A 24,288-nucleotide genomic window follows, 5' to 3' on the forward strand; every position below is an offset into this window, starting at 1 on the left:
CACACTACACTTCCCCTGCACCCGCTCCCGGCACACACTACATTTCCCCTGCACCCACTCCCTGCACACACTACACTTCCCCTGCACCCGCCCCCCGCACACACTACACTTCCCCTGCACCCGGCCCCCGCACACACTACCGTTAACCCTGCACCCGCTCCCCGCACACACTACACTTCCCCTGCACCCGGCCCCCGCACACACTACACTTCCCCTGCACCCGCTCTCTGCACACACTACACTTCCCCTGCACCCACTCCCTGCACACACTACACTTCCCCTGCACCCACCCCCCGCACACACTACCGCTAACCCTGCACCCGCTCCCCGCACACACTACACTTCCCCTGCACCCGCTCTCTGCACACACTACACTACCGCTAACCCTGCACTCACTCCCTGCACACACTACACTTCCCCTGCACCCGCTCCCTGCACACACTACACTTCCCCTGCACCTGCTCCCCGCACACACTACACTTCCCCTGCACCCATCCCCCACACACACTACCGCTAACCCGGCACCCTCTCCCTGCACACACTACACTTCCCCTGCACCCGCTCCCTGCACACACTACACTACCCCCACTCCTCACATACACTGCACTACCGCTAACCCTGCACCCGCTCCCCGCACACTCTACACTTCCCCTGCACCTGCTCCCTGCACACACTACACTTCCCCTGCAACCGCTCCCTGCACACACTACACTACCCCTGCGCCCGCTCTCTGCACACATTACACTACCGCTAACCCTGCACCCGCTCCCTGCACACACTACATTTCCCCTGCACACACTACACTTCCCCTGCACCCGCTCCCTGCACACACTACACTTCCCCTGCACCTGCTCCCTGCACACACTACACTTCCCCTGCACCCGACCCCGCACACACTACACTTCCCCTGCACCCGACCCCGCACACACTACCGTTAACCCTGCACCCGCTCCCCGCACACACTACACTACTGCCAACCCTGCACCCGCTCTCTGCACACACTACACTTCCCCTGCACCCGCTCCCTGCACACACTACACTTCCCCTGCACCCGTCCCCCGCACACAATACACTACCGCTAACCCTGCACCCACTCCCCGCACACACTACACTTCCCCTGCACCCGCTCCCTGCACACACTACACTACCACTGCACCCACTCCTCACATACACTGCACTACCGCTAACCCTGCACCCGCTCCCCGCACACACTACACTTCCCCTGCATCTGCTCCCTACACACACACACACACTACACTTCCCCTGCACCCGCTCCCTGCACACACTACACTTCCCCTGCACCCGTCCCCCGCACACAATACACTACCGCTAACCCTGCACCCACTCCCCGCACACACTACACTTCCCCTGCACCCGCTCCCTGCACACACTACACTACCACTGCACCCACTCCTCACATACACTGCACTACCGCTAACCCTGCACCCGCTCCCCGCACACACTACACCTTCCCCTGCATCTGCTCCCTACACACACACACTACACTTCCCCTGCACCCGCTCCCTGCACACACTACACTACCCCTGCACCCGCTCTCTGCACACATTACACTACCGCTAACCCTGCACCCGCTCCCTGCACACACTGCATTTCCCCTGCACACACTACACTTCCCCTGCACCCGCTCCCTGCACACACTACACTTCCCCTGCACCCGCTCCCCGCACACACTACACTACCGCTAACCCTGCACCCGCTCCCAGCAAACACTACACTTCCCCTGCACCCGCTCCCTGCACACACTACACTACCGCTAACCCTGCACCGGCTCCCAGCAAACACTATACTACCACTAACCCTACACCCGCTCACACTACTCTACCGCTAACCCTGCACCCGCTCCCCGCGCACACTACACTTCCCCTGCACCCGCTCCCCGCACACACTACACTTCCCCTGCACCCGCTCCCTGCACACACTACCGCTAACCCTGCACCCGCTCCCTTCACACACTACCCCCTAACCCTACACCCGCTCCCTGCACACACTACCCCTAACCCTACACCCGCTCCCTGCACACACTACCCTAACCCTACACCCGCTCCCTGCACACACTACCCCTAACCCTACACCCGCTCCCTGCACACACTACCCTAACCCTACACCCGCTCCCTGCACACACCACCCTAACCCTGCACCCTCTCTTTGCAAACACTACCCATGGGTTGACAGCAGGGAATTTTTGCTTTGAGAGGGAGCAACAACTCCCCCTCTTGTATTTAAACAGGGGCTTCTTTGCAGTGTGATGCGGTGGGTGGGGGGGAAACCCCTCTTGTATATACTGTACATAGGGGCAATTTTTAGGGGAGCCCTGGACATACAGGGCTTTTCCCTTTTAATCACGCACCCCCTCTCCACACACACACACACACATTTCCAGATCCAGGGTACCTACTACCTACCTCCTCCCGTCCCGCGGTCCCAGCTACAAAAAATAGCCACCTCCTCAGCCTTGGATGCCGGGTACCTGAGTAGGTTCATCATGGGCTGCCGCTGCAGCGGCAGCCACGAATATCATGTTCCGTTAGGCCACGCCCCCTTGTCATAGTCCGCTTACCCTTGCCCTCCCGGTGACTGACAGATGACATCACCGGGATGCGGAGCTTAAACGCTCATCACTGAGCGTCATGGCTTGAGTACAGGGGGCGGGGCTGCATCCCGGAATTTACATTGGTGCACTATACGTGCCTTGGTGCCCCCCCTCCGAATCTGCACAAGAAGGGTGTGATGCTGGAGGGGACGGGTCTGGTGCTGTAGGCTGCAGTGGAAGGAAATTTGTTTTTCCCGTCTACAGCAGCATGGACATCTATGGGCGGATGCAGTGGGCCTATTTTGGAGAGTGGGCCTGGAGCTGCAGCTCCATCCGCCCCATTGTTAATCCGGCCCTGTTGACAGGAAGTGGGAGTTTATGGGTGTCAACTGACCGTTTTCTGTGAGTGTTTGGGAAAACGCAGGCGTGTTCGGGCGTTTACAGGGCGGGTGTCTGACGTCAATTCCGGGACCAAAAAGACTGAAGTGATTGCAGGGGCTGAGTAGGTCCAGACCTACTCTGAAACTGCACAAAATGTTTTTGTAGAGCTCCGCTGCACATGCGATCGCACACTTGCAAAGCAAAAATACACTCACCCGTGGGCGGCGACTATGCGTTTGCACAGTTGCTAAAAGTAGCTAGCGATCAACTCAGACTGACCCCCCGATATTGCATGCGGCGCTGTGCAGTGTAACAAATGTCAGAACAAGGGTTTATTCTGTCCTTCATGACATTGTTCTGATGTGTACCGCGGATATGATATGTCGGCCCGTCGGCTGCTTTATTGCCCGAGTACATATTGCTCCAGTGTGTAACCAGCTTAAGCCTTGGAGAGTGATAAAGTGGAGCGAGAGAGAAAGTGCCAAGCAATCAGCTCCTAACTGACATGTTACAGGTTGTGTTTCAAAAATGACAGTTAGGACCTGATTGCTTGATACTTTATCTATCTCCACTTTATCACTCCTCAAGGCTTAGTACATCTGCCCCTTAGTGTATTGGCTATGATATCTGCACTGTACCCCTGGGGAGGAGATAATAAGAATTTACTTACCGATAATTCTATTTCTCATAGTCCGTAGTGGATGCTGGGGACTCCGTAAGGACCATGGGGAATAGCGGCTCCGCAGGAGACTGGGCACATCTAAAGAAAGCTTTAGGACTAAGTGGTGTGCACTGGCTCCTCCCCCTATGACCCTCCTCCAAGCCTCAGTTAGGATACTGTGCCCGGACGAGCGTACACAATAAGGAAGGATTTTGAATCCCGGGTAAGACTCATACCAGCCACACCAATCACACCGTATAACCTGTGATCTGAACCCAGTTAACAGCATGATAACAGAGGAGCCTCTGAAAGATGGCTCACAACAATAATAACCCGATTTTTGTAACAATAACTATGTACAAGTATTGCAGACAATCCGCCCAGCATCCACTACGGACTATGAGAAATAGAATTATCGGTAAGTAAATTCTTATTTTCTCTAACGTCCTAAGTGGATGCTGGGGACTCCGTAAGGACCATGGGGATTATACCAAAGCTCCCAAACGGGCGGGAGAGTGCGGATGACTCTGCAGCACCAAATGAGAGAACTCCAGGTCCTCCTCAGCCAGGATATCAATTTTGTAGAATTTTACAAACGTATTTGCTCCTGACCAAGTAGCTGCTCGGCAAAGTTGTAAAGCCGAGACCCCTCGGGCAGCCGCCCAAGATGAGCCCACCTTCCTTGTGGAGTGGGCATTTACAGATTTTTGGCTGTGGCAGGCCTGCCACAGAATGTGCAAGCTGAATTGTACTACAATCCAACGAGCAATAGTCTGCTTAGAAGCAGGAGCACCCTACTTGTTGGGTGCACACAGGATAAACAGCGAGTCAGATTTCCTGACTCCAGCCGTCCTGGAAACATATTTTCAGGGCACTGACAACGTCTAGCAACTTGGAGGCCTCCAAGTCCCTAGTAGCCGCAGGCACCACCAATAGGTTGGTTCAGGTGAGACGCTGAAACCACCTTAGGGAGAAACTGAGGACGAGTCCTCAATTCCGCCCTGTCCGAATGGAAAATCAGATAAGGGCTTTTTCAGGATAAAGCCGCCAATTCTGACACGCGCCTGGCCCAGGCCAGGGCCAACAGCATGACCACTTTCCATGTGAGATATTTTAACTCCACAGATTTAAGTGGTTCAAACCAATGTGACTTTTGGAACCAAAAACTACATTGAGATCCCAAAGTGCCACTGGAGGCACAAAAGGAGGCTGTATATGCAGTACCCCTTTTACAAACGTCTGAACTTCAGGGACTGAAGCTAGTTCTTTTTGGAAGAAAATTGACAGGGCCGAAATTTGAACCTTACTGGACCCCAATTTCAGGCCCATAGACACTCCTGTTTGCAGGAAATGTAGGAATCGACCCAGTTGAATTTCTTCCGTCGGGCCTTACTGGCCTCGCACCACGCAACATATTTTCGCCAATTGCGGTGATAATGTTTTTGCGGTTACATCCTTCCTGGCTTTGATCAGGATAGGGATGACTTCATCCGGAATGCCTTTTTTCCTTCAGGATCCGGCGTTCAACCGCCATGCCGTCAAACGCAGCCGCGGTAAGTCTTGGAACAGACAGGGTCCTTGCTGGAGCAGGTCCCTTCTTAGAGGTAGAGGCCACGGATCCTCCGTGAGCATCTCTTGAAGTTCCGGTTACCAAGTCCTTCTTGGCCAATCCGGAGCCACGAATATAGTGCTTTCTCCTCTCCATCTTATCAATCTCAGTACCTTGGGTATGAGAGGCAGAGGAGGGAACACCTACACTGACTGGTACACCCACGGTGTTACCAGAGCGTCTACAACTATTGCCTGAGGGTCTCTTGACCTGGCGCAATACCTGTCGAGTTTTTTAAACATGTGGACGACTTCTGGGTGAAGTCCCCACTCTCCCGGGTGGAGGTCGTGCTGAGGAAGTCTGCTTCCCAGTTGTCCACTCCTGGAATGAATACTGTTGACAGTGCTATCACATGATTTTCCGCCCAGCGAAGAATCCCTGCAGCTTCTGCCATTGCCCTCCTGCTTCTTGTGCCACCCTGTCTGTTTACGTGGGTGACTGCCATGATGTTGTCCGACTGGATCAATACCGGCTGACCTTGAAGCAGAGGTCTTGCTAAGCTTAGAGCATTGTAAATGGCCCTTAGCTTCAGGATATTTATGTGAAGTGATGTATCCCGGCTTGACCCTAAGCCCTGGATATTCCTTCCCTGTGTGACTGCTCCCCAGCCTCGCAGGCTGGCATCCGTGGTCACCAGGACCCAGTCCTGAATGCCGAATCTGCGGCCCTCTAGAAGATGAGCACTCTGCAACCACCACAGGATGGATACCCTTGTCCTTGGTGACAGGGTTATCCGCTGATGCATCTGAAAATGCGACCCGGACCATTTGTCCAGTAGGTTCCACTGGAAAGTTCTTGCGTGGAATCTAACGAATGGGATTGCTTCGTAGGAAGCCACCATTTTTACCCAGAACCCTTGTGCATTGATGCACTGAGACTTGGTTCGATTTTAGGAGGTTCCTGACTAGCTCGGATAACTCCCTGGCTTTCTCTTCCGGGAGAAACACCTTTTTTCTGGACTGTGTCCAGGAACATCCCTAGGAAACAGAAGACAAGTCGTCGGAACCAGCTGCGATTTTGGAATATTGAGAATCCAATCGTGCTGCCTCAGCACTACCTGAGATAGTGCTACACCGACTTCCAACTGTTCCCTGGATCTTACCCTTATCAGGGAATCGTCCAAGTAAGGGATAACTAAAATTCCCTTCCTTCGAAGGGATATCATTTCGGCCATTACCTTGGTAAAGACCCGGGGTGTCGTGGACCATCCCTACGGCAGCGTCTGAACTGATAGTGACAGTTCTGTACCATAACCTGAGGTACCCTTGGTGAGAAGGGTAAATTTTGACATGAAGGTAAGCATCCTTGATGTCCCGAGACATCATGTAGTCCCCTTCTTCCAGGTTCGCAATCACTGCTCTGAGTGACTCAATCTTGAATTTGAACCTCTGTATGTAAGTGTTCAAAGATTTTTGATTTTAGATTTAGAATCGGTCTCACCGAGCCGTCTGGCTTCGGTACCACAATAGTGTGGAATAATACCCCGTTCCCTGTTGCAGGAGGGGTACCTTGATTATCACCTGCTGGGAATACAGCTTGTGAATGGCTTCCAAAACTGCCTCCCTGTCAGAGGGAGACGTCGGTAAAGCCGACCTTTGGAAACGGCGAGGGGGAGACGTCTCGAATTTCAATATGTACCCTTGAGATATTACCTGAAGGATCCAGGGGTCTACTTGCGAGTGAGCCCACTGCGCACTGAAATTCATTGAGAACGGGCCCCCACCGTGCCTGAGCTTGTAAGGCCCTAGCGTCATACTGAGGGCTTTGCAGAGGCGGGAAGGATTTCTGTTCCTGGGAACTGGGTAATCTCTTCAGCCTTTTTACCTCCCCCTCTGTCACGAGCAGAAAAGAGGAACCTTTTGTCCGCTTGCCAACAAAGGACTGCGCCTGATAATACGGCGTCTTATTTTGAGAGGCGACCTGGGGTACAAACGTGGATTTCCCAGTTGTTGCCATGGCCACCAGGTCTAAAAGACTGACCCCAAATGTCCCCTTTCAAAGGCAATACTTCCAAATGCCGTTTGGAATCCGCATCACCTGACCATTTTACTGGTAGAATTGGACAACGCACTTATACTTGATGCCAGTCGGCAAATATTCCGCTGTGCATCCTGCATATATAGAAATGCATCTTTTAAATGCTCTATAGGCAATAATATACTATCCTTATCTAGGATATCAATATTTCCAGTCAGGGAATCCGACCATGCCAACCCAGCACTGCACCTCCAGGCTGAGGCGATTGCTGGGTGCAGTATAACACGAGTATGTGTGTGAATACATTTTTGGATACCCTCCTGCTTTCTATCAGCAGGATCCTTAAGGGCGGCCATCTCATGAGAGGGTAGAGCCCTTGTTCTTACAAGCGTGTGAGCGCCTTATCCCCCCTAGGGGGTGTTTCCCAACGCACCCTAACCTCTGGCGGGAAAGGGTATACAGCCAATACTTTTTAAGAAATTATCAATTGTTATCGGGGGGAAACCCACGCATCATCACACATTTTATTTCTCAGATTCAGGAAAACTACAGGTAGTTTTTCCCTCACCGAACATAATACCCCTTTTTGGTGGTACTCGTATTATCAGAAATGTATAAAACATTTTCCATTGTCTCAATCATGTAACGTGTAGCCCTACTGGAAATCACGGTTGTCTCTTCACCGTCGACACAGGAGTCAGTATCCGTGTCGGCGTCTGTATCTGCCATCTGAGGTAACGGGCGCTTTAAAGCCCCTGACGGCCTATGAGACGTCTGGACAGGCACAAGCTGAGTAGCCGGCTGTCTCATGTCAACCACTGTTTTTTTATACAGAGCTGACACTGTCACGTAATTTTCAACAGTACATCCACTCAGGTGTCGACCCCCTAGGTGGTGACATCACTGTTACAGACACTCTGCTCCGTCTCCACATCATTTTTCTCCTCATACATGTCGACATAAACGTACCGACACACAGCACACACACAGGGAATGCTCTGATAGAGGACAGGACCCCACTAGCCCTTTGGGGAGACAGAGGGAGAGTTTGCCAGCACACACCAGAGCGCTATATATATACAGGGATAACCTTATATAAGTGTTTTTCCCCTTATAGCTGCTGTATAGTTAATACTGCGCCTAATTAGTGCCCCCCTCTCTTTTTTAACCCTTTCTGTAGTGTAGTGACTGCAGGGGAGAGCCAGGGAGCTTCCCTCCAACGGAGCTGTGAGGGAAAATGGCGCTTGTGTGCTGAGGAGAAAGGCTCCGCCCCCTTCACAGCGGCCTTTTCTCCCGCTTTTTTCAGGAAACTGGCAGGGGATAAATGCATCCATATAGCCCAGGAGCTATATGTGATGCATTTTTTTTAGCCATATAAGGTTTTTATATCGTTTTTATTGCGTCTCAGGGCGCTCCCCCCCAGCGCCCTGCACCCTCAGTGACCGGAGTGTGAAGTGTGCTGAGAGCAATGGCGCACAGCTGCAGTGCTGTGCGCTACCTTATTTGAAGACAGGAACGTCTTCTGCCGCCGCTTTCTCCGGACCTCTTCGCTCTTCTGGCTCTGTAAGGGGGCCGGCGGCGCGGCTCCGGGACCCATCCAGGCTGAACCTGTGATCGTCCCTCTGGAGCTAATGTCCAGTAGCCAAGAAGCCCAATCCACTCTGCAGCAGGTGAGTTCGCTTCTTCTCCCCTTAGTCCCACGATGCAGTGAGCCTGTTGCCAGCAGGTCTCACTGAAAATAACAAACCTAAACTAAAACTTTCACTAAGAAGCTCAGGAGAGCCCCTAGTGTGCACCCTTCTCGTCGGGCACAGAAATCTAACTGAGGCTTGGAGGAGGGTCATAGGGGGAGGAGCCAGTGCACACCAGTTAGTCCTAAAGTTTTCTTTAGATGTGCCCAGTCTCCTGCGGAGCCGCTATTCCCCATGGTCCTTACGGAGTCCCCAGCATCCACTTAGGACGTTAGAGAAATTTACGTGTGCATTCCCATGTGATGGAACAGGGAAATGATGATCGGTCGGCTACGGCAGGGAATCCTATACACTGCCTTACGCGGCCGACTTCAACTGTGAAAATATTGATTCAGACAGACATACTGAATGATCCAGGATACCCAACCGATCAATATTTTCAGATTGATCATGCGCATACACTGTACAAGTATTTGGGGATTCTGCCATTACTGAGCAGATTGGCCAGATAATAGTAGTGTGTATGCCCAGCTCAGCCTTAAGTGATGCACATGAAAGAGGAAAGGAAAATATCCCATCACCGTCTAAATTGTAAAAGGTCAGTAAACATTAGTACAGCAGTGACGGGGTTAAATTCTGGAACACTCATTGCCGATTCGTTGTTATACATTGCAGCACATTTGTCCTAAAACAAGTCTTATGGTACAAAGCGGGAATGTCACGTTTTCACATAAGATTTTTTCCTAATACAAAATAAATATTTTTATAGATCTTTAGATACTCAGTTCACAGTCTTGCACAGTCTTATGTTAATTTATGTTAGTTGTGGTGTGTGGACGTGAGTCATATATACAGAAGCACAAGGTTTCACAGAATAAGTTGCTTCTATCTACTGTAGCACTGTGTATCTCCCATCTAACTCACTCTCACAATCACATGCATATGGAGAATATATCTAAGCACCTTTTTGCTCAAAGTTTTTCCTTCTTACCCTGTGTCCAAGTTTTTCAGGAGCTTGTAGTCAATATGCATATCAGATATATTCCTTTGTGGCAGTAGACAACCTAAATCCACAGAGCAGCTTTTAAACTGAAATCAGTGTGAGCTGCACTGATTTCCTGTATCAGCAGCATTCCCAGAATGCTCTGCTTTGCTGTGTGCCCATGTATGCTAGGGCTGTGCTCGGATTACAGTCTCAGTAGGTCTCCTGCTACTCTGGAGCATACCTCCCAACTGTCCCGATTTTCGCGGGACAGTCCCGTTTTTTGGGGACTGTCCCGCTGTCCCACCCGCGGGCCGCAGTGTCCCGCGGTGGGGGGGGGGGGGGCAGTTGGGAGTCTCTGTCACCCGCTGCCCTGCTTAGCAGAGCAGCGGTGAATAGACGCTGTGCGCATGCGCACAGCGTCTATTCAGTGCAGACAGAGGGAGAGGAGGCATGCCAGCGGCTCACAGAGCGCTGGGCATGCCCCCTCAGTGACGAAAACGGGGGCGTGACTCGCGATCGATCGCGGGTCCTCCCGCGAAACCACGCCCCCTTTATGTAGGCCACTTTCCCCGAAGAAGAAAGTTGGGAGGTATGCTGGAGTAAAACAGGAATACAGTGTAGTCGCAATTTTGACTGACTTTCTGAACCCATCTACAAGGGGAAGGCAATCTGCAGCACTCCATCTGCTGTGTAACTAAAGATCACAGCATGCTCTGCCACAATTTTGCTGTTAAGGCAAGCTGGGATGTATAGTTCAGCAGCAGCTGGTGTGCAGCAGGTTTCCAATCACTGATTTATACAGAGCTCTAATAAAAGATTAAATAATTGAAGAGGCGAGTGGCAGAATGTGTTATGTTACATTTAGAAGAAACTAAAGGTGTGTACACACGGTAAGATTTTTTCATTCGATTCTGACTATATAGTCAGAATCGGATGAAAAGATAGTGCAGATCGCAAGGTGACAGTCACCTTGCGATCCCGATCCGATGCGCGGCCCCGCGCGGTCGGCATCGGCAGAAAAAATAGGCTGTGCAGGCAAGTCAATCCTGACTATCTCTATAGAAGAGATAGTCAGGATTGACACTTAGCCAAAATCGCACATAGCCAGCATCGCAAGCACACTCATTATGTGCTTGCGATACTGGCTAAGTGCCGACCCGGCCCCCCGTCGCACAGTGAGAATCGGATAAGTTCGAATCTCACCGTGTGTATGCACCCTAAGATATTTAAAATAAATGAAAGAGTTAAAATAAATTTTCTCTAACGCCCTAGAGGATGCTGGGGACTCCGTAAGGACCATGGGGATAGACGTGCTCCGCAGGAGACATGGGCACCGCAAGAAAGACTTTGACTCTGGGTGAGCCAGTGCGGCTCCTCCCTCTATGCCCCTCCCCCAGACCCCAGTTTGATACTGTGCCCAGAGGAGATGGGTGCACTGCAGGGAGCTCTCCTGAGTTTCCTGTAAAGAAAGTATTTTGTTAGGTTTTTTATTTTCAGGGAGCACTGCTGGCAACAGACTCCCTGCATCGAGGGACTGAGGGGAGAGAAGCAGCCCTACTCTCTGAGTTGCAAGGTCCTGCTTCTTAGGCTACTGGACACCATTAGCTCCAGAGGCATTGGTACGCAGGATCTCACCTCGCAGAGCCGGAAGATAGAAGCCGGGTGAGTATGAGAAGAAAAGAAGACTTCAGAGGCGGCAGAAGACTTCATGATCTTCACTGAGGTAACGCACAGCACTGCAGCTGTGCGCCATTGCTCCCATACACCTCACATACTCCGGTCACTGCAAGGGTGCAGGGCGCAGGGGGGGCGCCCTGGGCAGCAATATAAACCTTGTTTTGGCAAAAATATAACATATATACAGCTGGGCACTGTATATATGTATGAGCCCCCGCCAATTTTACAGTTTAAGCGGGACAGAAGCCCGCCACCGAGGGGGCGGGGCTTCTCCCTCAGCACTCACCAGCGCCATTTCTTCTCCACAGCACCGCTGAGAGGAAGCTCCCCGGACTCTCCCCTGCTTATACCACGGTAGACAAGAGGGTTGAAAAGAGAGGGGGGAACATAATTCGGCGCAAATTACATACAGCAGCGCTACTGGGCAAACATTAAGTTACTGTGTTATTCCTGGGTTATATAGCGCTGGGGTGTGTGCTGGCATACTCTCTCGCTGTCTCGCCAAAGGGCCTTGTGGGTGAACTGTCTTCAGAAAGAGCATTCCCTGTGTGTGTGCGGTGTGTCGGTACGCGTGTGTCGACATGTCTGAGGAAGAAGGCTATGTTGGAGAGGAGCGGGAGCAAATGAATGTGGTGTCTCCACCGACAGCGCCGACACCTGACTGGATGGATATGTGGAAGGCTTTAAATGCTAGTGTAAACTCATTGCACAAAAGATTAGACAAGGCTGAAGCTTTAGGACAGTCAGGGTCTCAACCCATGCCTGATCCTATGTCGCAAGGACCGTCAGGGTCTCATAAGCGCCCACTATCCCAGAGTGTTGACACAGATACCGACATGGATTCTGACTCCAGTGTCGATTACGATGATGCAAAGTTACAGCCAAAATTGGCAAAATCCATTCGATATATGATTATGGCAATAAAAGATGTTTTGCACATCACAGAGGAACCCCCTGTCCCTGACAAGAGGGTACATATGTACAAGGGAAAGAAGCCTAAGGTAACCTTTCCCCCCTCACACGAGCTGAACGAGTTATGTGAAAAAGCTTGGGAATCTCCAGATAAAAGACTGCAGATTTCCAAAAGGATTCTTATGGCGTATCCTTTCCCATCAACGGATAGGTTACGATGGGAATCCTCCCCTAGGGTGGACAAAGCATTAACACGCTTATCCAAGAAGGTAGCCCTCCCGTCCCAGGATACGGCTACCCTCAAAGATTCTGCTGACCGCAAACAGGAGATTACCCTGAAGTCCATTTATACACATTCAGGTACCTTACTCAGACCGGCAATTGCGTCGGCCTGGGTGTGTAGTGCTGTAGCGGCATGGACAGATACCTTATCTGAGGGGATGGATACCCTAGATAGGGATACTATTTTATTGACCCTGGGGCATATAAGAGATGCTGTCCTATATATGAGAGATGCTCAAAGAGACATTAGTCTACTGGGTTCTAGAATAAACGCTATGTCGATTTCTGCCAGAAGAGTCCTATGGACACGGCAATGGACAGGTGATGCCGACTCAAAAAGGCATATGGAGGTTTTACCTTACAGGGGTGAGGAATTGTTTGGGGAAGGTCTCTCGGACCTAGTCTCCACAGCTACAGCTGGAAAATCGAATTTTTTACCTTATGTTCCCTCACAGCATAAGAAAGCTCCGCATTATCAAATGCAGTCCTTTCGGTCACAAAGAAACAAGAAAGTGCGATGTGCGTCCTTTCTTGCCAGAGGTAGGGGCAGAGGAAAAAAGCTGCACAACACAGCTAGTTCCCAGGAACAGAAGTCCTCCCCGGCCTCTACAAAATCTACCGCATGACGCTGGGGCTCCACTGGCGGAGTCCGGCCCAGTGGGGGCACGTCTTCGGAGTTTCAGCCACATCTGGGTTCACTCCCAGGTGGATCCCTGGACAATAGAAATTGTTTCTCAGGGTTACAAGCTGGAATTCGAAGAAGTGCCTCCTCGACGATTTTTCAAATCGGCTCTACCAACTCCTCCCCAGGAAAGGGAGAAAGTGTTATATGCAATACAAAAATTGTATCTTCAACAGGTGGTGGTCAAGGTTCCCCTCCTCCAACAAGGAAAGGGATATTACTCGACCATGTTTGTAGTCCCGAAACCGGACAGTTCGGTCAGACCCATATTAAATTTGAAATCCCTGAACCTATACTTGAAAAGGTTCAAATTCAAGATGGAATCGCTAAGAGCGGTCATTGCAAGCCTGGAAGGGGGGGATTTTATGGTGTCCCTGGACATAAAGGATGCATACCTTCATGTCCCCATTTATCCACCTCATCAGGCGTACCTCAGATTTGCGGTACAAGACTGTCATTACCAATTTCAGACGTTGCCGTTTGGTCTCTCCACGGCCCCGAGAATTTTCACCAAGGTAATGGCGGAAATGATGGTGCTCCTGCGCAAGCAAGGTGTCACAATTATCCCGTACTTGGACGATCTCCTCATAAAAGCGAGATCAAGAGAGCAGTTGCTGAACAGCGTGTCACTTTCACTGAAGGTGTTACAGCAACACGGCTGGATTCTCAATATCCCGAAGTCGCAGTTGGTTCCTACGACTCGTCTGTCTTTCTTGGGCATGATTCTGGACACGGACCAGAAGAGGGTTTATCTCCCGATAGAAAAGGCCCAGGAACTCATGACTCTTATCAGGAACCTATTGAAACCAAAACAGGTGTCAGTGCATAACTGCACTCGAGTCCTGGGAAAGATGGTGGCATCATACGAGGCCATTCCCTTCGGCAGGTTCCATGCGAGGACTTTCCAATGGGACCTACTGGACAAGTGGTCCGGGTCACATTTACAGATTCATCGGTTGATTACCCTATCCCCCAGGGCCAGGGTATCACTCCTGTGATGGCTGCAGAGTGCTCACCTTCTCGAGGGCCGCAGGTTCGGCATTCAGGGCTGGATCCTGGTGACCACAGATGCAAGCCTCCGAGGTTGGGGAGCAGTCACACAGGGAAGAAGTTTCCAAGGTCTTTGGTCAAGTCAAGAGACTTGTCTTCACATCAACATCCTGGAACTAAGGGCCATATACAACGCCCTACGTCAAGCGGAGACCTTACTTCGCGACCAACCGGTTCTGATCCAGTCAGACAACGTCACAGCAGTGGCTCATGTAAACCGCCAAGGCGGCACAAGGAGCAGAGTGGCGATGGCCACCAGAATTCTTCGCTGGGCGGAGAATCACGTAAGCGCACTGTCAGCAGTGTTCATTCCGGGAGTGGACAACTGGGAAGCAGACTTCCTCAGCAGACACGACCTACATCCGGGAGAGTGTGGACTTCATCAGGAAGTCTTCGCACAGATTACAAGTCGGTGGGGCCTGCCACAGATAGACATGATGGGGTCCCGCCTCAACAAAAAGCTACAGAGGTATTGCGCAAGGTCAAGAGACCCTCAGGCAGTAGCGGTAGATGCCCTAGTGACACTGTGGGTGTTCCGGTCGGTCTATGTATTTCCTCCTCTTCCTCTCATACCCAAGGTGTTAAGGATAATAAGACAAGGAGGAGTGAGAACAATCCTCATTGTTCCAGATTGGCCGCGGAGGACCTGGTATCCGGATCTGCAGGAAATGCTCACAGAAGATCCGTGGCCTCTTCCTCTAAGACAGGACCTGTTGCAGCAAGGGCCCTGTCTGTTCCAAGACTTACCGCGGCTGCGTTTGACAGCATGGCGGTTGAACGCCGGATCCTAGCAGAGAAAGGCATTCCGGTTGAGGTCATCCCTACGCTGATAAAGGCTAGGAAGGATGTAACGTCAAAACATTATCACCGTATATGGTGAAAATATGTTTCTTGGTGTGAGGCCAGTAATGCTCCTACGGAAGAATTCCATCTGGGCCGTTTCCTTCACTTCCTACAAACTGGAGTGAATTTGGGCCTAAGATTAGGCTCTATTAAGGTCCAGATTTCGGCCTTATCCATTTTCTTTCAAAAAGAATTGGCTTCTCTTCCAGAAGTTCAGACTTTTGTAAAAGGAGTGCTGCATATTCAGCCTCCTTTCGTGCCTCCGGTGGCACCTTGGGACCTTAACGTGGTGTTAAGTTTTCTAAAATCACACTGGTTTGAACCACTTAAAACGGTGAAGTTGAAATATCTCACGTGGAAGGTGGTCATGTTATTAGCCTTGGCTTCGGCTAGGCGAGTGTCGGAATTGGCGGCTTTGTCACATAAAAGCCCATATTTGGTATTCCTACCAAAAGTGGTCTCATCTTTTCATATGAACCAACCTATTGTGGTGCCTGTGGCTACGCGTGACTTGGAGGATTCCGAGTTACTTGATGTGGTCAGTGCTTTTTAAAATTTACGTGGCCAGGACGGCTAAAGTCAGGAAAACTGAAGCACTGTTTGTCCTGTATGCAACCAACAAGATTGGTGCCCCTGCTTCAAAGCAGACTATTGCTCGTTGGATTTGTAACACGATTCAGCAAGCGCATTCTACGGCTGGATTGCCGTTACCGAAATCGGTCAAGGCCCATTCCACGAGGAAAGTGGGCTCTTCTTGGGCGGCTGCCCGAGGGGTCTCGGCACTACAGCTGTGTCGAGCTGCTACTTGGTCGGGTTTAAACACCTTTGCAAAATTCTATAAGTTTGATACCCTGGCTGAGGTGGACCTCATGTTTGCTCAATCGGTGCTGCAGAGTCATCCGCACTCTCCCGCCCGTTTGGGAGCTTTGGTATAATCCCCATGGTCCTTACGGAGTCCCCAGCATCCTCTAGGACGTTAGAGAAAATAAGATTTTAAACCTACCGGTAAATCTTTTTCTCGTAGTCCGTAGAGGATGCTGGGCGCCCGTCCCAAGTGCGGACTACTTCTGCAATACTTGTATATAGTTATTGCTTCAATAAGGGTTCTGTTATGGTTGCATCGGTCATGTACTGATGCTATGTTGTTTTTTCATACTGTTAACTGGGTAGTTTATCACAAGTTATACGGTGTGATTGGTGTGGCTGGTATGAATCTTGCCCTTGGATTAACAAAAATCCTTTCCTCGTACTGTCCGTCTCCACTGGGCACAGTTTCTCTAACTGGGGTCTGGGGGAGGGGCATAGAGGGAGGAGCCAGTGCACACCCAGAGTCAAAGTCTTTCTTGAGGTGCCCATGTCTCCTGCGGAGCCCGTCTATCCCCATGGTACTTATGGAGTCCCCAGCATCCTCTACGGACTACGAGAAAAAGATTTACCGGTAGGTTTAAAATCTTATTATTAGAACTTTTTGAAATGGACATAGCACTTTTACCTCCCAAAAATAGCCTACTTTCCGGGAACGGCTGGGAGGCTCCTGAAAATTGTGTGGTGCTCCCAGCTACCTGGAAGAGTGGGCGAGTCTCCTGGCCTGCGCATCTGTCAGCAACCCCCATGCTGCTGTCATCATGGTCCACACTCTGCCTCACAGTGCTGCCAATCCCGGCATTGCGGAGCTGGGCAATGATGACATGGTCGCATGGTCACGCACCCTTGTACGTATGCTTATCTGCAGAATTTTCCCCCCACCACGCCCCCTTATGCCATCTCCAGAGTGATGTAAATGAAGAAGGGGGAGGGGGGGTGCTTCCCATGAGATCACAGCCTACCCATGAGGCCCCACCCTGTTTTGGACACCCCACCTGAGGTATGTGCAGGGTCCAAAATTTCAAATTACAAATTTGGGAGGTACAGTATGCAGTAGGTCAGAAAAAATGCAAAAAGGAAATGCTAATTTTGACAGCATCCAGGCCAGTGCGTACCTATAATGGGTGCAAGGTGTCCATTAAAAACATGACCAAAAGATAAATATGCATAAATGATCATATGATTAAATGCTTGAGGTACCACTAAGAAATTTGATATAGTTATGCAAATCCAGTGAAATAAAAGAGAATTTATTAGTCATTAAATATGTACAATCTCCCAATAAGAATATAGGGTCTAATTCAGCATTGATCGCTAATCTGTGAAATTGCAGTTGTCAGCAAGCAGAAAGGCGCCACCCTGACAAAAAAAAAACCTGAAAATTTGCGAATGCATTGCAGATCGCCATACATTGCAGATGAATGCGCAATTTCCGGAACATCGTAGAGTTTTTGCAGTCTGAGCAAATGTAAGTAGGTCTGAGGCTGCCACTAATCTGCGACTGACACGGCCTGGAAGTGATCTGCGCTGACATCATAGACCCTCCCCAAAAATGTCTGGGCACGCCTGCGTTTTTCTCTGGCACACCCAGAAAACGCCAGCTTCCTGTCAAACAGCAGATGCATTGCGTTTACGATCTGTACGCATTTTCTGTCGCTATTACCTCACACGCATGCGCAATGCGAGCGCTATGCATGTGCATTTGCAATTTCTCTAATAAGCGATCCATGTTGAATTAGGCCCATGGGGGGTAATTCCGACTTGATCGCAGCAGGAACTTTGTTAGCAGTTGGGCAAAACCATGTGCACTGCAGGGGAGGCAGATATAACATGTGCAGAGTGAGTTAGATTTGGGTGGGTTATTTTGTTTCTGTGCAGGGTAAATACTGGCTGCTTTATTTTTACACTGCAATTTAGATTACAGATTGAACACACCACACCCAAATCTAACTCTCTCTGCACATGTTATATCTGCCTCCCCTGCAGTGCACATGGTTTTGCCCAACTGCTAACAAAGTTCCTGCTGCGATCAACTCAGAATTACCCCCACAGTACAGAATAATGGTGGTCATTCCGAGTTGTTCGCTCGTTGATGATTTTCGCTATGCTGCGATTTGTTGCTAAATGCGCATACGCATGGTATTTTACACAAAACTTTGTAGATTTGCTGGTGTTCGTGCAGCGCTTTTCAGTCGCACTGCTGATCGGTGAATGATTGACAGGAAAGGGGCGTTTCTGGGTGGTAACTGAGCGTTTTCCGGGAGTGTGCTAAAAAACGCAGGCATGTCAGGGAAAAATGCGGGAGTGTCTGGAGAAACGGGGGAGTGGCTGGCTGAACGCAGGGCGTGTTTGTGACGTCAAATCAGGAACTAAACGGACCGAGCTGATCGCAATCTAGGAGTAGGTCTGGAGCTACTCAGAAACTGCAAGGAATTATTTAGTAATATAATATATTAGCAGTTCTGCTAATCTTTCGTTCGCTATTCTGCTAAGCTAAGATACACTCCCAGAGGGCGGCGGCCTGGCGTTTGCAATGCTGCTAAAAGCAGCTAGCGAGCGAACAACTCGGAATGAGGGCCAATGATTGGAAATATACATAGATACACACTCTCCACTAGGGAATACAACCTTAATGATAGGACTCAAAAGATAAATGGCAATTGTAAGCTCTATGGGGTGCTGCAAGTATGGCGGTACGGGGCGGTACGGCTGGCTGCTGCGTGAGGGGAGGAGAGCGCAGCACCTCTCCTGCCCCTCAATTCTCTGTGATGTCCAGCGGTCTCCAGCGGCTGCGGCGCAGAGGGTAAATCTCAATAAGGCATCGGTTTGCTAGCCAATCAGATCTCGCAGACCGGCAGCCGCAGCTCCTGATTGGCTGCCGGTCCGCTAGCTCTGATTGGCTAACGAACCGGCGCCTCATTTGAGATACCCGCCGCCGGAGCTGTGGAGATCGGACTTCACGAGCATTGAGGGGCAGGAGAGGCTCTGTACTCTCCACCCCTCACACAGCACAAGCAGAGGCAGCGGTGAACGGGGGTACTCTGGGGCAATGTATATCTGGCACTGTGGGGCAATGTATATCTGGCACTGTGGAGGCATTTGTGTATCTGGCACTGTGGGGCAATGTATATCTGGCACTGTGGGGGCATTTGTGTATCTGGCACTGTGGGGGCATTTGTGTATCTGGCACTGAGGGGGCATTTGTATATCTGGCACTGTGGGGAAATATATTTCTCTAGCATCCATAAGGGATATTGGGAAATCTAGTACGTTGGGTATAGACAGGGTCCAAAGGAGCCAGTGCACTTTAAATTTCTTCACTGCGTGTGCTGGCTCCTCCCCTATATGCCCCCTCCCACAGGCAGTTTAGAGAAAAGTGCCCTCAGGGTAGGATGCACATCTCTGAGCTCCAGAGTGTTTTCTTCAATTTCTTTTCTCTGACGTCCTAGTGGATGCTGGGAACTCCGTAAGGACCATGGGGAATAGCGGCTCCGCAGGAGACTGGGCACAAAAAGTAAAAGCTTTAGACTAGCTGGTGTGCACTGGCTCCTCCCCCTATGACCCTCCTCCAAGCCTCAGTTAGATTTTTGTGCCCGAACGAGAAGGGTGCAAGCTAGGTGGCTCTCCTGAGCTGCTTAGAAGTAAAAGTTTAAATAGGTTTTTTATTTTCAGTGAGTCCTGCTGGCAACAGGCTCACTGCATCGTGGGACTAAGGGGAGAAGAAGCGAACACACCTGCGTGCAGAGTGGATTGGGCTTCTTGGCTACTGGACATTAGCTCCAGAGGGACGATCACAGGTTCAGCCTGGATGGGTCCCGGAGCCGCGCCGCCGGCCCCCTTACAGAGCCAGAAGAGCGAAGAGGTCCGGAGAAAGCGGCGGCAGAAGACGTTCCTGTCTTCAAATAAGGTAGCGCACAGCACTGCAGCTGTGCGCCATTGCTCTCAGCACACTTCACACTCCGGTCACTGAGGGTGCAGGGCGCTGGGGGGGAGCGCCCTGAGACGCAATAAAAACGATATAAAAACCTTATATGGCTAAAAAAAATGCATCACATATAGCTCCTGGGCTATATGGATGCATTTATCCCCTGCCAGTTTCCTGAAAAAAGCGGGAGAAAAGGCCGCCGTGAAGGGGGCGGAGCCTTTCTCCTCAGCACACAAGCGCCATTTTCTTTCACAGCTCCGCTGGAAGGACAGCTCCCTGACTCTCCCCTGCAGTCCTGCACTACAGAAACAGGGTAAAACAGAGAGGGGGGCACTATTGGCAGCTAATATATAAATACAGCAGCTATAACAGGGAGTAACACTTATATAAGGTTATCCCTGTATATATATAGCGCTCTGGTGTGTGCTGGCAAACTCTCCCTCTGTCTCCCCAAAGGGCTAGTGGGGTCCTGTCCTCAAGCAGAGCAATTGCCTGTGTTAGTGATGTCACCCCCTAGGGAGTCGACACCTGACTGGATGGTAGTAATTAAAGAATTACGTGACAATGTCAGCACTTTGCAAAAAACTGTTGACGACATGAGACAGCCGACAAATCAATTAGTGCCTGTTCAGGCGTCTCAGACACCGTCAGGGGCGCTAAAACGCCCGTTACCTCAGATGGTCGACACAGACCCTGACACGGATACTGAATCCAGTGTCGACGGTGACGAGACAAACGTAATGTCCAGTAGGGCCACACGTTACATGATCACGGCAATGAAGGAGGCATTGAACATTTCTGACACTACAAGTACCACAAAAAAGGGTATTATGTGGGGTGTGAAAAAACTACCAGTGGTTTTTCCTGAGTCAGATGAATTAAATGAGGTGTGTGATAAAGCGTGGGTTTCCCCCGATAAAAAACTGCTGATTTCTAATAAATTATTGGCACTATACCCTTTCCCGCCAGAGGTTAGGGCACGTTGGGAAACACCCCCTAGGGTAGATAAGGCGCTCACACGCTTATCAAAACAAGTGGCGTTACCGTCTCATGATACGGCCGCTCTCAAGGAACCAGCTGATAGAAGGCTGGAAAATATCTTAAAAGGTATATACACACATACCGGTGTTATACTGCGACCAGCGATCGCCTCAGCCTGGATGTGCAGCGCTGGAGTGGCTTGGTCGGATTCCCTGACTGAAAATATTGATACCCTGGATAGGGACAGTATATTATTAACTATAGAGCATTTAAAGGATGCATTACTATATATGCGAGATGCACAGAGGGATATTTGCACCCTGGCATCTAGAGTAAGTGCGATGTCCATTTCTGCCAGAAGAACGTTATGGACGCGACAGTGGTCAGGTGATGCGGATTCCAAACGACATATGGAAGTATTGCCGTATAAAGGGGAGGAGTTATTTGGGGTCGGTCTATCGGACCTGGTGGCCACAGCAACGGCTGGAAAATCCACCTTTTTACCCCAGGTCACCTCTCAGCAGAAAAAGACACCGTCTTTTCAAACCCAGTCCTTTCGTCCCTATAAGGGCAAGAGGGAAAAAGGCCGCTCGTTCCTGCCCCGGGGCAGAGGAAGGGGAAAAAGACTGCACCATGCAGCCTCTTCCCAGGAGCAGAAGCCCTCCCCCGCTTCGGCCAAGTCCTCAGCATGACGCTGGGGCTCTGCAAGCAGACTCGGGCACGGTGGGGGGCCGTCTCAAGAATTTCAGCGCGCAGTGGGCTCACTCGCAAGTGGACCCCTGGATCCTGCAGGTAGTATCACAGGGGTACAAATTAGAATTCGAGACGTCTCCCCCTCGCCGGTTCCTGAAGTCTGCTCTACCAACGTCTCCCTCCGACAGGGAGGCAGTATTGGAAGCTATTCACAAGCTGTATTCCCAGCAGGTGATAATCAAGGTACCCCTCCTACAACAGGGAAAGGGGTATTATTCCACGCTGTTTGTGGTACCGAAGCCGGACGGCTCGGTGAGACCTATTTAAATCTAAAATCTTTGAACACTTACATAAAAAGGTTCAAATTCAAGATGGAGTCACTCAGAGCAGTGATAGCGAACCTGGAAGAAGGGGACTATATGGTATCTCTAGACATCAAGGGTGCTTATCTCCATGTCCCAATCTACCCTTCTCACTAAGGGTACCTCAGGTTTGTGATACAAAACTGTCATTATCAGTTTCAGACGCTGCCGTTTGGATTGTCCACGGCACCACGGGTCTTTACCAAGGTAATGGCCGAAATGATGATTCTTCTTCGAAGAAAAGGCGTATTAATTATCCCTTACTTGGACGATCTCCTGATAAGGGCAAGGTCCAGGGAACAGTTAGAGGTCGGAGTAGCACTATCTCAGGTAGTGCTACGTCAGCACAGGTGGATTCTAAATATCCCAAAATCACAGCTGATTCCGACAACATGTCTACTGTTCCTAGGGATGATTCTGGACACAGTCCAGAAAAAGGTGTTTCTCCCGGAGGAGAAGGCCAGGGAGTTATCCGAGCTAGTCAGGAACCTCCTAAAACCAGGACAAATGTCAGTGCATCAGTGCACGAGAGTCCTGGGAAAAATGGTGGCTTCTTACGAAGCGATTCCATTCGGAAGATTCCATGCAAGAACTTTTCAGTGGGATCTGCTGGACAAATGGTCCGGATCGCATCTTCAGATGCATCAGCGGATAACCCTATCTCCAAGGACAAGGGTATCTCTCCTGTGGTGGTTACAGAAGGCTCATCTTCAAGAGGGCCGCAGATTCGGCATTCAGGATTGGATGCTGGTAACCACGGATGCCAGCCTGAGAGGCTGGGGAGCAGTCACACAGGGATGAAATTTCCAGGGCTTGTGGTCAAGCATGGAAACGTCTCTTCACATAAATATCCTAGAGCTAAGGGCCATTTACAATGCCCTAAGTCAAGCAAGGCCTCTGCTTCAGGGTCAACCGGTATTGATCCAGTCGGACAACATCACGGCTGTCGCCCACGTAAACAGACAGGGCGGCACAAGAAGCAGGAGGGCAATGGCAGAAGCTGCAAGGATTCTCCGCTGGGCGGAAAATCATGTGATAGCACTGTCAGCAGTGTTCATTCCGGGAGTGGACAACTGGGAAGCAGACTTCCTCAGCAGACACGACCTCCACCCGGGGGAGTGGGGACTTCATCCAGAAGTCTTCCAAGTGATTGTAAACCGTTGGGAAAAACCAAAGGTGGACATGATGGCGTCCCGTCTCAACAAGAAACTGGACAGATATTGCGCCAGGTCAAGGGACCCTCAGGCAATAGCGGTGGACGCTCTGGTAACTCCGTGGGTGTTCCAGTCGGTATATGTGTTCCCTCCTCTTCCTCTCATACCAAAAGTACTGAGAATCATAAGAAGGAGAGGAGTAAGAACGATACTCGTGGCTCCGGATTGGCCAAGAAGAACTTAGTACCCGGAGCTGCAAGAGATGCTCACGGAGGACCCGTGGCCTCTACCTCTAAGGAAGGACCTGCTCCAGCAGGGACCTTGTCTGTTCCAAGACTTACCGCGGCTGCGTTTGACGGCATGGCGGTTGAACGCCGGATCCTGAAGGAAAAAGGCATTCCAGATGAAGTCATCCCTACCCTGATCAAGGCCAGGAAGGATGTAACTGCAAAACATTATCATCGCATTTGGCGAAAATATGTTGCGTGGTGTGAGGCCAAGAAGGCCCCTACGGAGGAATTTCAACTGGGTCGTTTCCTACATTTCCTACAAGCAGGATTGTCTATGGGCCTAAAATTAGGATCCATTAAGGTTCAAATTTCGGCCCTGTCGATCTTCTTCCAGAAAGAACTGGCTTCAGTGCCTGAAGTTCAGACGTTTGTCAAAGGGGTACTGCATATACAGCCTCCTTTTGTGCCTCCAGTGGCACCTTGGGATCTCAATGTAGTTTTAGGGTTCCTAAAATCACATTGGTTTGAACCACTTGCCACAGTGGATTTGAAATATCTCACATGGAAAGTGGTAATGCTGTTGGCCCTGGCTTCAGCCAGGCGCGTATCAGAATTGGCGGCTTTATCCTATAAAAGCCCTTACCTGATATTTCATTCGGATAGGGCGGAATTGAGGACTCGTCCTCAATTTCTCCCTAAGGTGGTTTCAGCGTTTCACATGAATCAACCTATTGTGGTACCTGTGGCTACTAGGGACTTGGAGGACTCCAAGTTGCTG

The 24,288-nt window shown here is 50.5% G+C and overlaps 1 protein-coding gene across 4 annotated transcripts in view; it reads right to left on the reverse strand.

The window, feature by feature from the left end:
• The window catches only part of EXTL2 (exostosin like glycosyltransferase 2), a 68,058-nt gene extending 57,869 nt beyond the window's left edge, over positions 1-10,189 (reverse strand). For 2 of the 4 annotated variants that reach the window (XM_063940086.1, XM_063940084.1), the window contains exon 1: positions 9,862-10,189. The gene's annotated coding sequence lies outside the window, so the exon portion shown is untranslated. Of the gene's footprint in view, positions 1-9,833 lie in introns of all 4 variants that reach the window. The other 2 variants (XM_063940087.1, XM_063940085.1) reach the window with 1 other exon arrangement.
• Positions 10,190-24,288: the final 14,099 nt, after the last annotated feature.

This window comes from Pseudophryne corroboree, chromosome 9, assembly GCF_028390025.1.
Source record: "Pseudophryne corroboree isolate aPseCor3 chromosome 9, aPseCor3.hap2, whole genome shotgun sequence".
Taxonomy (NCBI): Eukaryota; Metazoa; Chordata; class Amphibia; order Anura; family Myobatrachidae; genus Pseudophryne; species Pseudophryne corroboree.